The following is a 16,987-nucleotide window of genomic DNA, read 5'->3' on the forward strand; positions in this document are numbered from 1 at the left end:
CTTTTGGCAATAGCGACTGACAATCAGGAGATATCCTTTGCCTTTGCTTTATGCGTAGTTTGTTGATTTGATTGATTTTGTGTCTACAAGTGAATAAACATGACATAGGCTTCACCTTGAGCCTCTTTTTCTTAACCTTCAACTTCTTTGTATTATACAAACCAAATATTAGATTTACTAGCAAATTTAAATTCTTCCTCTTAGAAGAGATTGGAACCATCTTCTGAGTGATGTTCCAATTACCATGGATAATATTCCCCAGCCTCGTGAAAACCCACTATTGCATTTGTTGGGATACTTTAAGACCGAGCCTCTATAAAGGGGGAGACAACTTGTTTTGATTCCTCACAGCATAATTGGAAGTATTTATAAATCCTCTTTGGGATATCCTTGTAAGGGGTAAATGAAGAAGTTTGTGATAATTGCTTCTTAAGGACTAGCACTTCATTATCCAGCCTTTGGACCATAGGATCAATAGTACTTGTTGAAGATGAATCCAAAGAAGATTTTCCTTTGGATCTATTAGGATATTTCCTTTTTTTTTTGGAAATAATTAAATCATCTTCAAGATCAACTACTAAGGCTTATGCGACTACAAGGTCTCTTACAATTACCCTTCTCAACAAGAAACTCACCTCAGGCAACCAAGTGTTGATGAAGAAGCACTTCATATTTTTCAGGAGTGGGTTGAGTCATTGTTGGAATTATATTAGACAACTTGTTGAATCTAGCCACAAACTCCAGCATGGTTTCCTGTGCCTCTTTTTTTATTTGGGTCAGTTGTTCTAACAATGCATGAACATATTCTGTAGGCTTCAACATCTCTTCAAACTTTGTTATGAGTGTCTACCAATTGGTCATAATTTGTGGTGCAAGATGATAGAACCAATCAACAACAACACCTTGTAGTATTTCAACAAACAATCTTACTAAAACATATTCATGTTCTACCCCAAGAACACTACATGCAATATAAAATTCAGCTATTTTCTCATTATGATGTTGTTTATCATCTCCATAAAACTATGGAATATTCTCTCATGAGCCTTAATGAAGAGAATGAAGAGGTAGAGTCAAATTCAAGGGACCAAAATTTTGTCCCCAAAGGACTTGGGTGGCCATTCTTCCTAGATTGAAAGGAGGGATTACAAACCTTTGTATTTGTGGTATAACCAAAGGTCTAATAACACTAGAACCTTCACTAGGCATAAGAGATCTTGGGTTTATAGGTGGGAAACTCCTCGTATGTTGAAGTGGATATCTTGCTCTTGAAAGAAGATGATCAAAATTTCCTTATGTATAAAATAAAGTGTAGGATCTATAATTCCTTGACCTCTTTGTCCATGAGCATAAATGATTTCTACTAGGTTAGAAACTTCACATGAAATATAGATGAACGATCAAACTTCTCTTAACAAAGCATGAAACACTTGGTTGTGTGCTTCGATCCTTAGTAGAGTTGCCAAAAAAATGTTGGGTGAATATTTTGTAATCAAGTAATTAACTACAAAATGATGGATTTGGCCACAATCGTGATGATATTGTTCTATCCTTGCAAAGGGGAGGCTGCCTTCTTATTGCTCACTTTAACAACTAGTATCTAAGATAGCACTATATACACAAACTTACTTATTTGGGTGTTACATGCATCGTATTCTCTTATTTCATAATAGATGTTCCTCCTATTCTCTTATTTTAGAATAGGTATTCCTTTTCTTACAATATCTTCAAATCAAAAAATTGTAATAATTACAAAATATGTTTCCACAAGATACTAACTGAAGCAATGCTAGTCAATAAATAGTCAAGTTACAAGTGTAACTAAGAATGTACTAACAATTCCTAAATGATAAAAAATTCATGCAAGCCCAAAGTATTTTATTGCTTATCCGAGTTGATTACAAGAACAAAATTATGATATATGAGTAGCTCAAAGTCTCTCACATATACCATAGTCTATACCACTCTAAGTAGATATTAGGATACAACACAAAGTCTCTACAATTATCAATTTGTAGTTATTAAGAACTTCAAATATTATGATGTAGCACAAGGTCTATAAAATCAGATTCAATTACCTTTATTAAATTTGCCTCTCCACAATACATGATTCAACCAATATAAGATATTGTAATGAGAAGGATGTAAGAACAATATCACCACATAAACACATTGAATCCAAGACAAATATTGGATGCTAATTTAATTGACTAAAACTTGATTTACAACTTAAGCACAAAGTCTCAAAATGCTCTTCAATCTGGCATAGTTTCGATGCATAAATTAAAGATTATTATTTACAATGAGACCTCCTCCTTTATATAGAAGAAAGCATTAAGAAAAAATAGGAATTATACAACTACTTTGACTTATTCAATAGTACTATTTGATTTGGTTTAGGAATTGTACTATCTTTACATGTAATTTCATATATACAAAAAGACATGTAAGTTGTTAGTAACAAAACTACAAAAATCTAAAAAAGAATGAAAAATGACTAAGTTCCGGAAGGCACATCCTCATCATCAACTTCATTCTTGTCAATAATTCCTTGAACCTTTGAATGATAGCACATGCATCTCAGATTCTACAAGTCCTAGAGTATGACTTGAGATGACAATAACATGTGAGATTGAATCTTCTACGCTGATATATACTTTCTTATGCTTTTTAAGGATTGTATCTTAATTGTCTAGGCTCACTTGAAAATCCACTAACTTGTCAATAAAAGATGTTATAAGATCTTCTACTTCAATCAAATTTTGATTTAGTTAACTAAAATCATGAACAATGGTGTCAATGGGAGAATTTTTTGATTTTTATCCAATAGCTTGCAAGGGAGTTCTGAAGCCTTGGTAGTGATATCAAGTGCTTTATCTTCACATTATTCTTGTGCTTCTTGTAAATAATTTATCAATTGTTCAAGAATGTCTCTACAATGTATCATTGATTCCCTCTATTGAATGTGCATTCTCTTGGTGGGAAGTATTTCCAACTTGAAATCCTTGAGCTTCATCTAAAGACTCAAGGTCTTTTTCTTGTATTTGTAGTTCCTATGAGAGAAGATATAGTGTTTGGCCCAATTTAGACTTCACACTTTCCAATTTGTACAATAACTTGATTGAATAATTCAATAGATGTGTTCCCTGTGACATCATTTTGTTAATCCATGCATTGATCGCCCTTCCCTATGAACTAGTGTGCTCAACCCTCTTGATAGATTCCTTATCTATTGATGATCCTATTGACCTAGTTGCCTGGAAAGATCAAGTTATCTTTATTAGCACAATAGTAAACTGTTCTACTTGAAGCTTGAACTTGTCCTTTTCTACCTTGTCTCTATCATACCTAACAATCAATGCTTCAAGTGTTGCTTGTGCATCTTCCTTTGTACTACCATGAGTATGTTTTCTGAGTTCAATTCTACTTATCACATATTCAAATCCTCGAGCCTCTTTAACAAATTTATCAAGAGGAAGAATGTCCAACTCTGCTTACTTATTTTCTGCTTGGTCTACCTTCACCCTAGAGAGTGTTTTGGCCTTTTTATCAAATTTTGGTTTGGTAAGAACAATTTGGTTGAAATCGAAGTCATCTAAGGAGATGGATTGTTTCTTTCTTTTGGGGGCCATTGTCTATAGCCAAAGGGGAAGAGTAGGTTCCAACTTTGCACTTGTAACTATTGCTTAAACAAATTTTGTTTGTCGTTGAGTGGTAGTGGTTGGTGTAGTGTGAGTCATTACTATAGATGGGGTTTCTACAATTTAAACACTTGGAAAAACATCAAACATATTTTTTTCAAACTCAATCAAAGTAGTATCAAGCATGGTAGTTGACACTTATGAGAATTTGGGAAATAAGGAAAGCAAACCAAAAATATTTCCTATGTTATCATGGGGGGTATAAAAAATTGATCCACTTGTGACAAAGGAAAGAAAAAGTTGAATAGAAATTATTGGTACAATGACAAGAATTGTAGATAAAGTGGGTACAAGTGTAGCAACAAAAACAACAAGTAAAGACCGTAGAGTCATAATTTAACAGAAATATAAGGAAGAGATTGTACGCTGGTAACAAGAGAAGTGTTTGTGGTAGAAACTACAATAGAGACCTTGAGAGCCACTTTTGGTGTAGACTCATGTTCTAATGTGATCAGAGGCTTTAGTGCATCATCCTCTTGATATATTTTTTCTTGTTCACCTTGTTCTTGTACATGTTCCTCAACTTGCTTAGATGAATCCCCTTATCTTTTTCCCTTGTCCTTACCCACAATGAATTTATAATTTGGAGCTTTCTTTGGGGTAGGACCATCCTCTTTATTCTTGGTCCTTAGTTTTGACCTTTTGGCATTAAGTCATGTGGTGTCCTCCTTTGAACCTATTTTGAAAGGTTTCAATTTGATTCCTTTCTTCTATAACCAAAAATTGTTATTAGCAAGGATTGGTTGGAATATTTCTCTTAAGGATATTGACTCCTTCTAAGACCATTGAACAAGTGGAAGAGGAGTGTCAACAATCTTCCTTTGTTCATACATAGGATCCAAGATGCCTTCATCATCCTCCATGACATCAAAGATTTCTGCAAGATTGATATTTTCAATTTTCTCTAAGGTAAGTCGAGTATAGTCCAACTTCCTTTAATTATTGTCCATAGTTTTCCCAAATGTCCTCAACCTAATGCACATGTGTGTAAATTTTTTTAATATTGTTTTTCATCCCTTTGTAATCAAATTCCTCTCTTCTTTTAAACCTCTTCATTGTAACTCATTTCTTTTTTGTCTCCTTGGACAACTTTATATGATGTTGTTATTGCGTATCAACTGACAGACAAAGGAAATTTGAAACCAACCTTGTGGGATTCAAATTGTTGACTATGAGCTATCATAATTTGTTGATAAATCTCCATAAGAATAATCTTTTCCCTTGGGTATCTTGGGAGCATAAAAGTAGCTCCTTCATAGAAGCAACCCTAATTTTTAACTATTTCTTAGGATTCCTCTGAAACTCCATTTTTACTCAGCTTCTTATTAAACATGCACATGTATGGAGTAAAAAAAGCATCATTAACTCTTCTAAAATGACAAATACTATTTTTTAGTGTTAATTGTAATATACATGTTTGGGAACCTACTTCCTATCACCCTATGTGGTAAAACTTGAAAATTGTGTCATGGAAGCAACAACATAGAAAACATAGAAGGTCATATAGAACTTAAGGGAAGTTGTGACCTTTGAATTTTAGTCACAAACAACATCACTAGTCTGTTTCCCCCAAAATATCTTTTGTTTACTTTGCCTGATAATATGAATGTATTACTACATCTAGTTGGCCTGAATGTTTCAAGCTAGTTTTCACTTATGTTTCTCTTACATTTATTAGAATTATGGTCATAATACTTCTGAGTTGACTCCATTGTGAGGTCCACATATTTGTCTATATCAGGACATTTAAAAATCTTATAAAAAAATTCCTTATCAAGCCTTATCACTATGTTTCCATCTATTTCCTTCATGTTTTTGCTCTCTTTGTTGAAGTGAGTGGTTGTTGCTAGGAAAAATTCAGGACCATGGGCCACCATGGGGAATGAAGCCAAAAGATGAATATCATTGTTTATAATTAATTGCATGTCAGCTGACACTAGTTATTTGTTTACTTTGTCAAGGAAATCAACCATATCCACATGTCCAATCTTTGTATCTTTGATGTCATAGATATTGGATGTAGGGCTTTGAAATTTTTGAAGAGATGTCAAATTTATTTGACAAATTTCCTTAGAGTTATAAAAATCATATACTTTGAAAAAAGTTGCAAATTGGGTTTCAAATCCCAATTTACACATAGGGTAGGTCAGAAAGTACAACGTATGCAAATAAAGTTTCAAAACCCGATTTGTACTAAAGATTGGATAATACATACAAATTAGGTTTCAATTTTTGATTTGCACTTGAGATTGCATTTGAAGTACAAATTGGGTTTGAAACTTGATTTGTATGTAAGGTGTTGGTTCCAAAATCAACAGATTACCAATCTTAGAGGGTCAACCACTTTCTCATCAATAGGCTTATGACAAGACTTGGCCAACAAACAAGATTCAGTCACATGACTGAAATCTTCTACACTTTTGGCTCTGCAAGACCAAGACATGCATACCTCAATAATGCCTTAACAAACTATTCTAATGTACAAATGGACACTATTGTTTAAGTAGATTTCCCAATGAAAATATACCAAGAAAAGCTTGTAAACTCAAGACTTTGGTTGCAATCTTGGTTTTACACTTTCACTCAGTTATTGGGATTGATTTTAATCTATTACTATTTCTACTCCTACTCCTAATAATAGAAATGAAATGATATTTAATGAAGATGATCCTAAAATAGTTTTAAGAACCAGAGACCAATGCTTATCTTAAGGTGAATAAAGTCAATCTACAAAACAATCATAACTAATGTAGTGTATCATCACTTAATGCATTCAAACATCTCATGACTTGCATGCTAATGCTTGGAAGAGATTCGAATAGACTAAAACACATTCCACCATATACACATTGTAGTAATCTTGATATATAATTTAACTCTTTCTTTAAAAGAGACCTATTACCAAGACAACACATTCCTCATCGAGGAAGACAAATCAATGTGCCATTAACACAAAAATTCATACAACATGCACACATGGAAGTGAACAATCTGAAAAGGATTCCATTTTCACTGATTTTCAAAAAATGATACAATATAACAAAAGTGTATAACATCTATAGAAAGAAAATGTTTTAATTATATTACTTTCAAACTATCTCCTAATACATTCTATTTCTCAAAATTTCAGGATCCCTTCTTACTGGCCTCGATTTCCCTTATATAAGACAAGGGAGCGAAAAAAAGCTTCAGACCGAGTAAGACACTTGTCAAAAAATGATTGCTAGCTACAATGGAATATGCCAAAAGACATCTTTTACAAGTACATTAAAAGAACCCCCCTAGGAAGAGGAGTTGAAGGTGGATACAATAAGTAATCCTTGGAAATGGTGCAACACGCATGGAAAGAGTGAAGCTAAGGTGTCCTTTTGTTGTGGCATCTATCACTATCAAAGTTTAAATTTTGGCATTGGGGGTTGTGTGGGGTTGTCTTAGGTACATGTTGATTGTGTGATCATAAACGTACAAGTACAAAAATAGGAACCTGCCGAACGAATATCAGAGACATAAAAAAGGGTAAAGATGTGGACTAATTTACTTCTTCTGGTTTCTCCTCCTTAAGCGAGTAGTATTTTTTATGTTGGCTATCTATTTCATCTATAGGAGGTCAAGTGAAGGTTCTTAGACTCTGTAACTTTCTCTTAGCCTCTTTTATTTTATTTGCAGGTACAGTGACAACTTCTATAATGAATGTATGGTACAATGAATCAATACGAAGAATTTTGTTAATAACTAAATGATACATATCCTTTTGATTAGGATCTCCCTTTACTAATGAATTCAAATCTGCATTGATTGATTCTTCAAACTCCACTTTCCACCTATTCAAATCCTTGATCTGGTTGTCCTCAGTCAAAATATTGGGGATATCCCACTTCTGCAGACCCCTAAAGGATGCCATCTTTTCTCTCAACAATTTTTCCTCACTCTCCACATGGGGAAGTTCCTTTATCATCATGTTGTAATTCTTCCATGTCATCCATATAGTTTGAGGTGAATTAGGTATATTTTTCACTGCCAAAGAAATATCCTTTAACACAATGGCCTTTGGAAACCATGTGGCCTTCAATGATTGGAAAAATAAAATAATATCACCTAATTGGGTGCACACTTGGAATACAAAAGAACAAGAGGTGTGAACCTCACTCAATTTCCCCATCATATTATTAATGATCTATAGATTGTAGCTCTGCAAATCTCTCAATACATATTTTTTGCATCCTTTATCTGTTTCTACAACTCTTCTTTCATTTTCTGTAGGTCCTCAAGTTGGTGCCCTGTCATAGGGCCAACATCTCTTGCTACTCGCTCTTTCTTTAACTTAACATTTTATATATACAATTTATTGTGGCTAGCATTGAGAGCAAAATGTTTTTTCTTAAGCTCCTCATGCATCTTCTCTTCCTCCTCAACAACTACCTTTGCAAAATGTGAGGTGTGAAATGCCATTGTGGTAGCCTCTATAGCTTTGGTGTCAACAAGACATCTGACAATAACATCCCCTACTTTTGGCTATACACCATGCAATACAATTGGTTTATCAGTATTGGGGGCTTTCACCCAAAGAGAAAATGCCTTAATACTAGGATTGAATCCCAACCCTTGCTTCCCAAATTCTTAAGCATATATTGGGTCTCTCTGCCTCATCACCTAGTCCAATACAAAAATCTTTTCCAATTCGCACCTAGGGATTAACATCATGCCACTATTTTTAATCATTTCTCTTGCCTCTTGTGGTGTACACTCAATATTATCTTTCTCAAAATTTGCAATTTCTTCATCTTACATATTTTTTAGTCTCTCTTTTAACTAGAAGGCCTTGAATTTTAGGGTTTTCACAAAATTGTCATTTGACAAAAAATGGTGTTCAACAATTATCATTTCATCTTGAGCTTCATTGCTCTGTCCATTCCATTAAAACTTCTAAAACTTCATCATCTTTGAAAGTCTCCCTTGGAGGAGAGGGTGGTAGAACATTGGCATCCACTTCACCATTTGTAACCTCAACAAAATTAGAGATGGTTTCCTTGTCCTTTTCAACCTTTCTAATTATTTTTGTAGCTTGTGGTACCTACTGTGGAGCTTTCTATGAAGGGACAGTTTGGGAAGATACCTCTACCAAAATTATTTTTCCCTTTATTTTGTAGATGGTTGGCGAGTCATCTATAGGCCTTTCTTCAACTCTTCCTACTGTTTGTCTTGCCTTAGCATGTGCCTCAACACAACACATGTATTGTTTCAACCTCTTGTTTTTCAAAGATTATTTTGATCTAATTTGGGATATAACTAGTTCTGAATCTCTCCATACTATTAGCCTTCTTGATCCCATGTTTGTTAGCTAAGTTTAATCCCAAAAGTAGAGCCTCATATTGAACTACATTATTAGTGCATTCAAATAACAATTGGAAAGAATACTTAAATGTCTTGCCACAAGGTGCTATAAGGTTCACACCAGCCCTTGAGCCTTTTTTGTTGCATGCTCCATTGAAATTCATGTGCCATAACCCTTCTTGATCATTCTAGACTTCCTTACTAATAGGGTCAGTATTTTTAAGAAGTGGTTGGGCTGGTTCAATTTTGATATTGCCCATATCAATGTCACAAAAGCACACTATATTATTTGGGTCTATGTGTTCAACTATGGTGTCTGATCTCGACTCTCTTTCTAACTTAACATCTTGACCATTTATTGGAATAGTATCATATGAAAGGTCCAATTGCACATTACCACCCACAATAGCTATCCATTGTCTTGGTAACAACATACCATAATTAGGGGGAACATCTACCACTGTCACATCCACTTTGTATGTAGCTTCTGGGAAAATTGCCAATTTGACTTCTAAATCTTTTAGGGTACATATCACTCATATTGACATGTTGTCCATAGCATAACATTTCCCATAATTACTATCAACCCATAGTCATAACTCTTTTATGAAACCAAAAGGCATAATATTTATGGCAACACCTGAGTCAATCATGCAATTCTTTACATATTTGTTGTTAATTAATAGGGTCAAGTAAAATGGGTCTACTTGGAAGATATTATTGGTTATGGTAGTTCCTAATTATACCTCAGGGATTTGCATAAATTCAGACTCCTCTTCTTGAACATATGCATTATTATCTTCTAGGACATTGCTATGACCCTTAGCCTTTTGAAACACGTTTGGAACACTAGATATTAAAGACAATGCAGTATCCCTATGCTCTTGTATTTTCATAAGGGGATAGATACTTTTATTTATGACAAAGTTTGAACCATATCAAATGAGGATGTACTAGGAATACCTAGATTAACCTCCTTTTGTGTGGTCACCTTTGGTTTCTTGTCCTTTTCCACTGTCACGGGTTTTGAAGGTGCTTCAACTACAACTTCTTTGTTAGGCTTCTTATATTTTTGATTCATCTTAGGAACGTACTGCTAGGTCTAATTTGGCTTGACTATATTGTTCTTATCTTCAACACCTTAGGAAGTTTGTTGTACCTTAGGATCTGATTGCTTGTTCTTCATGAAAAGACCTCTAGGTCTTCCTTGGTTAGGCAAAGTACCCCTTGCTCTCAGTTTGTAATCACTTTAGACTTGAGAAATTGTAGCCATAGTCAACTCCCTTATTTCCTCCTCGGAAGGTCTTCTGAAGCTAATTTCCTTAGACTGATCATTGGTTGCATTCATCTTGTATTCATCCATATCTTCATCATTTGAGAAAATTTCTTGTTGTTTACTGTGATGTCCTTTAGGGTTTTTCAAAATTCTAACATCATCCCTCCTAGCTGCTTTACCAAAAGCTTTTTTGCTATTCTCTATAGTGAGGGAAATTTTGAATACTTCACTAAGAGTTGGGGGATTGTTAGACCTTAGTTCATAGCTAATTTTGGGATCAAACACATCATAGTAGAAAACTAGGCACAAGTAAGCAGTCGGTTTCAAGAGAGGAGGTATCTTGTTAAACAACTTGATGAATCTATTGTTAAGACTAGACATTTCTCCATTATGCCCCTTCTTTATGTTAGCCAGTTCATGCTAGACAACTTTTGGACCAAAATGGTCATTATATTGATCTTTGAACATTCTCTTGAAATATTGGAAACACCTTATTGACCCATTAGACAAGCTTCTACACCACTCTTGGGCATCATCAGTAAATGATTGCATAAACATATTCATGAACACATCTTTGTGTTCCACCTTAAATTTATCCATCACATTTTGGCATGCTTTGATATGGTCTTCACCCACGTTTGCATTACTTCCTAAATACTTCGACACTGTATTCCTTAGTTCATTTCTAATTGCATTTGGATAGCTTTGAACTCTTGTGAAATCAACCTGCCTATATCTGTCCAACTACATAGGTCTCATAGAAAATGGATTGTGAGGTGGATTAGGTATCTACTATTGTTGTTGCACCTTTCCTTGATTGAACTGGTATTGTGGGATTTGATTGTACTATTGGTATTAGTTTGCAATCTTCTATTGATATTGCCAATATTGTAATTATTGCAAATAGGCATTATTCTCTCTCACAAGATTGTTCAGAAGATACTATAGAGGAAGAGGATATTATGGTGGGGGAAGATTATACCCATACCTTGGCCTATTAAACTAATTTTATGCATTATACTGTTGTTTTTAGGTATTTTTCTACTGACTAGTCCCTGCCTGACTAGCATTAGTAGATTGAACATTCACAAGAGGTATATGCAAGTTTGCGGAAACATAGGATACATTTATCATTCTATTAGTTTGGAGAATTGACATAGGCATAATACTCTTTGCGTTACTAGATACATTCATCTGAGTGCTTGGTTGGATAGTACTAATGGAAGACAATGAAATGACACTTGTCATAAGAGCTCTTGTACCAACATTTACAATAGAGGAAACATGTATATTTGTAGTATTTGATGTAGAAGGAAGTGGAGTGGAGGATGTTGATGGGTTATTTTATGTTATATGTATCTGATTTATTCCACCATTACTACATACTCCAGACAAAGAGGGAAAAGACATTGTTGACTAGGAGGCTAGGTTCAATATCTCTTGTGCCATTATCTCCCTTTCTCTCATCAACTGCAACCTATCCTTTTGAGCTTTCATTTAGTCCAACTATTGTTGCAACTCTTCTACTGATTCCTCAGACATATTACTAGAAGTAGAGCACACATTAGAATTAGTAAACTGAGCTTGACATGGGACTTGTGTAGAGGGCTGATTTACTAATATAGGAGTGGCCATAATCACCTCAGGATTGGACCTAGATTCTAGGTGTTTGCTAATTGTTCAACATATCTAGCTTCATATTATACTTGCAATCTAGCCCTCACAATTTCTGCATAAATCCTATCTTGAGTTGCATTTGCCCGAACAGGGTCTTCATAGAAATGGTTGGAAGGGTTCCTATCCATTGCTAGAAAAGTATAAAAAGAAAATAGGTTCTCTCTAGGTGAAGAATCATCACTACTGGTATCTTCTACTTCGTGTGCAAACTTATATGGACACTAAAATAATTTTCTGAAACACCCTTTCTTTTCCAATAGTTTTGTAACTGATATGAACCTTCTAAACTATCTACAAGATTCTCAAAACTACTATTCCCTAAATTTGCAACAGACTAAGTTTCAAGGTTATCTTTTTGCTTGACAATCTACCTCTTATTTATGATACACTTGCTTGACTGGTGGCTCCTTTGTCTCTACATCTAGCTTCCTTGTTTGAACTATGCTCAGTCTATGAAGGTCTTTTCCTGGATATGTGTTCACTCTTCTTGTTGCAATGTTTGAAGCCTTTTCACTATTCATATGAACTCCTCAAGCTTCGATGAGCTCACTTTATTCTCAGAGTCACCACTCAAATATGGGAACACTTGTTTTGGCACTACAACTTCTTCAAATCCCCTTTTAACTCACTGAATATGACTTTGAAACTCTTGGACAAACTACTGGGACAAAATATCTATTTGATTTTAACTAACTCCCTAGAAAAGTTGCCAATCTATTGGTTCCTATATCAATAGATCACAAACCCTAGAGGGTCAGCCACTTTCTCATCTACAGGCTTATGATAGGACTTGGCAAATGAACAAGATTTAGCCAAATGACTGAAATCTTCTACACTTTTGGCTCTGCTAGACCAAGCAAGTATACCTCAATAATGCCTTAACAAACTACTCTGATGTACACATGGACACTATTGTTTAAGTGGATTTCTCAATGAAAATATTCCAAGGAAAGCTTATAAACTCAATATTTTGGTTGCAATCCTGGTTTTACACTTTCACTCAACTATTGGGACCAATTTTAATCTATCACTATTCCTACTCATACTCCTAATAACAAAAATGAAATGGTATTTAATGAAGATGATCCTAAAATAGTTTAAGAAGTAGAGACCAATGCTTATCTTAAGGTGAACAGAGTTAATCTACAAAAAAATCACAACTATTGCAATGTATCATCACTTAATGCATTCAAACATCTCATGACTTACATGCTAATGCTTTTAAGAGATCAAAATAGACTAAATCACATTCCACCATATACACATTGTAGTGATATTGATACAACATTTAACTCTTTGTTTAAAAGAGACCTATTACTAAGACAACACATTCCTCATTGAGGAAGATAAATCATTGTCCCATTAACACAAAAATTCATACCACATGCACACATGGAATTAAACAGTCTGAAAATGATTCTCTTTTCATTGATTTTCAAATGATTGATATAATATAATAGAAGTGTATAATATCTGTAGAAAGAAAATTTTCTAATTCTATTACTTTTAGACTACCTCCTAATACATTCCACTTGTCAAAATTTCAGGATCATTTCTTACTGGCCCTAATTTCCCTCTTATAAGACAAGGGAGAAAAAACAAGCTTCAGGTCGAGTAAGACACTTGTCAAAAAATGATTTCTAACTACAATGGAATATGTCAAAAGGCATCTTTTACAAGTACATTAAAAAAAACCCCTGGGAAGAGGGGCTGAAGGCAACTGCAATAACTAATCCTTGGAAATGGTGCAGCAAGCTTGGAAGGAGTGGAGCTGAGGTGTCCTTTTGTTGCGACATCTATCATTGCCAATTTTTGAATTCTGGCACTGGGGGTTGTGTAGGGATAGCTCAGGTACATAATGATTTTGTGATCATAAAGGTACTTAAAAAAATAGGAACTTGCCAAAAGAATGTAAGAGACATAAAAAATGACAAAGATGTGGACTAGTCCTCTTCTTTTGGCTACTCCTCCTCAAGTGAGTAGTATTGTTTGTGCCAATTGTTTATTTTATTTGTAATAGGCCAAGTGAACTTTCTTATATTCTACAACTTGCTCAAAGCTTCTTTCATTTTATTTATAGGTATAGTGGCAACTTCTACAATGAATGTATGGTACAATGAATCAATTTCAAGAATTTTATTAATAACTAAATGATAAATATCCTTTTATTGGGATCCCCCTTTACTAATGAATTCAAAACTACATTGATTAATTCTTCGAACTCTACTTTCCATCTATCTGAATCCTTGATTTGGTTGCCCTTAGTCAAAATATTGGGGGTATCACAATTCTACAAAACCTAAAGGATGTCATCTTTTCCCTCAACAATTTGTCCTCACTCTCCATATGGGGAAGCTCCTTTATCATCATGTTGTAATTCTTCCATGTCACCTTTATAATCTAAGGTGCATTAGGTTCATTTTTCATTACCAAAAGAATATCCTTTAACACAATGGCTTTTGGAAACCATGTAGCCCTCAATGATTGGAATAATGAAAGAATATCACCCAATTGGGTGCGCACTTGAAATACAAAAGAATAAGAGGTGTGAAGCTCATTCAATTTCCCCATAATATTTTTAATGATCTGCATAATTGTAGCCCTTCTAGTCTCTAAATACATATTTTTTACATCCTCTTTCTATTTGTGTAACTCTTCTTTCATTTTCTACAGTTCCTCAAGTTGTTTCCTTGTCATAGGGGCAACACCTCTTGCTACTATCTGTTTCTTTAACTTAGCATTTTCTATATACAATTCATTGTGGCTAGCTTTGAGAGAAACATGTTTTTTATTAAGCTCATCACGTTTCTTTTCTTCCTCCTCAACAACTATCTTTGCAAAATGTGAGGCGTGAAATGCCATTGTGGCAGCCTCTACAGTTGTGGTGTCAATAAGAGTTCTAACAATAACATTCCCTACTTTCTACTCTACACCATGCAATATAAATTGTTTATTAGTATTTTGGGCTTTCACCCAAAGAGAAAATTCCTTAATACTAGGATTGAATCTTGATCCTTGCTTCCCAAATTCTTGAGCATATATTGGGTCTCTTTGCCTCATCACTTGGTCTAATACAAAAATATTCTCCAAGTCGCACCTAGGGATTAACATCACACTGTTATTTTAAATCATTTCTCTTGCCTCCTGTGGTTTACACTCAACATTATCTTTGTCAAATTTTGCAATTTCTTCATTTGACATATTTTTCAGTCTCTCTTTTAACCAAAAGGCCTTGAATTCCAAGGCTTTCACAAATTTGTCATCTGACAAAAATTGGTGTACAACAATTATCCTTTCATCTTGAGCTTCATCCTCAAGGATAACACTAGGAATAATTGCTCTTTCCATATCCATTAACACTTTTGCAACCTTATCATCTTTGAAAGTCTCCCTTGGAGGATAGGTTGGTGGAGCATTGGCATCCACTTCATCATCTATAACTAGAACAAAGTCAAAGATGGTTGCCTTGCCCTTTTCAACCTTTCTAATTGTTTTTGTAGCTTGTGGTACCTGTTGTGGACCTTGCTGATAAGGGTTAGTTTAGGAAGGTCCCTCTACCAAAATTGCTTTTACCTTTATTTTGTAGACAATTGGGTAGTCATCTACAGGTCTTTCTTCAACTCTTCTTTCTATTTGTCCTTCCTCATCCTATGCCAATTCATTGGTGAAAATGACCTCAAAATTTCTCATTTTGTTGAGCATTCTTGCAAAATCATTTTTGATATTTGAACAAAATCCCTAAAAATCAGGGTCTCTTTCTCTTCTCTCCCTCTTTAGTTTTCAAGGTACTCCCATTTATTTCTTCTCTGGACAACATCATTTGGGCCATAGTTGCTTATTAGATCTTCATACTCATGATGCTGGTGGGAGATGCCCTTTACCTTCATCTTTTGTGTTATTAGATCATTAATGTATGCTTAGAGATCATAATCCCAAGCATTTCCTCCTTGGGGGTGGTAGGTGCTCACCATGAGGTCTTACACCTTTTATAGTGTCTCACTCCCCACACTGAAATCTCCATGTGATGTGAGACAAGGGAGGTGTGTTCTACATCCACATGAGTTGCCACATGAATTCAATGAAAGCAAGCCTTGGAGAAACAATTAGCAACAAAATGTGGGGTGATTTATTACAACCATAAACTTTAATTATTGTACAGTTAGAATAGAAGAAGAAATCACCAAAATTTTGGGTGAATGCACCCTATAGAAATTGAACATTTTTGGGCTTGGCATCCCTTGCTCTTAATACCTTTATGATGTCTTTCAGGAGCTGTGGAGGCTAAGCCCCACACATTCCTAAGACGTTAACAACAAAATGATCAAATAATGCCTTGTAATTGACCCTTTATCCCACACTTGCATCCATCTCTAGACTAACCATATGTTGCCTGTATTAGGGTCAAATTTGGTCACCTTCAGAGCTTCATTCCAATCTATCCTATTCTGAAAAATAATCAAATGACATAATAACAAAAAAAATTTAAAATCCAATTGGACCTTCTCATCTTTTGCTTTTATCAATCCTTCATGTATCTTGTACTGAATATATGTGACAAAATCATATAGTTCATTGGATTGAGGATGCTGAATCTTTAGTGCCATAATCATAAAATATTTTGGCATCTATTATCTTCCACAAGCTTCTCCCAAAAATTGGCAAAAGGCATAGTAAGTTTTCACAAAATAACTCAAAAGTTACCAGGTAAAAAGTCTACTTTTCAATGTTCAAAATGTAGTTCTTCCCCATTTGATACATCTTCTTCCCATAATGGGGGATGTATTGCTCTCTATAAAATGTCTTTTCTCAAAGCATACTCCATCCCTAATCTCTTCATGTCAATTTTCTTGAGAGCACTACTATCCAAATCAAAAAATTGCACTATGACATCTTTTGCCACATCAACCAAAATATGCCCATCCGCCATCCTTACTATCACACTCTTAGGATGGTAGTACTTTCCAAGCTCCCTAATCAATGGTGGTTCCACAAAAACATTAGG

Source organism: Cryptomeria japonica, chromosome 3 (assembly GCF_030272615.1).
Source record: "Cryptomeria japonica chromosome 3, Sugi_1.0, whole genome shotgun sequence".
Taxonomy (NCBI): domain Eukaryota; kingdom Viridiplantae; phylum Streptophyta; class Pinopsida; order Cupressales; family Cupressaceae; genus Cryptomeria; species Cryptomeria japonica.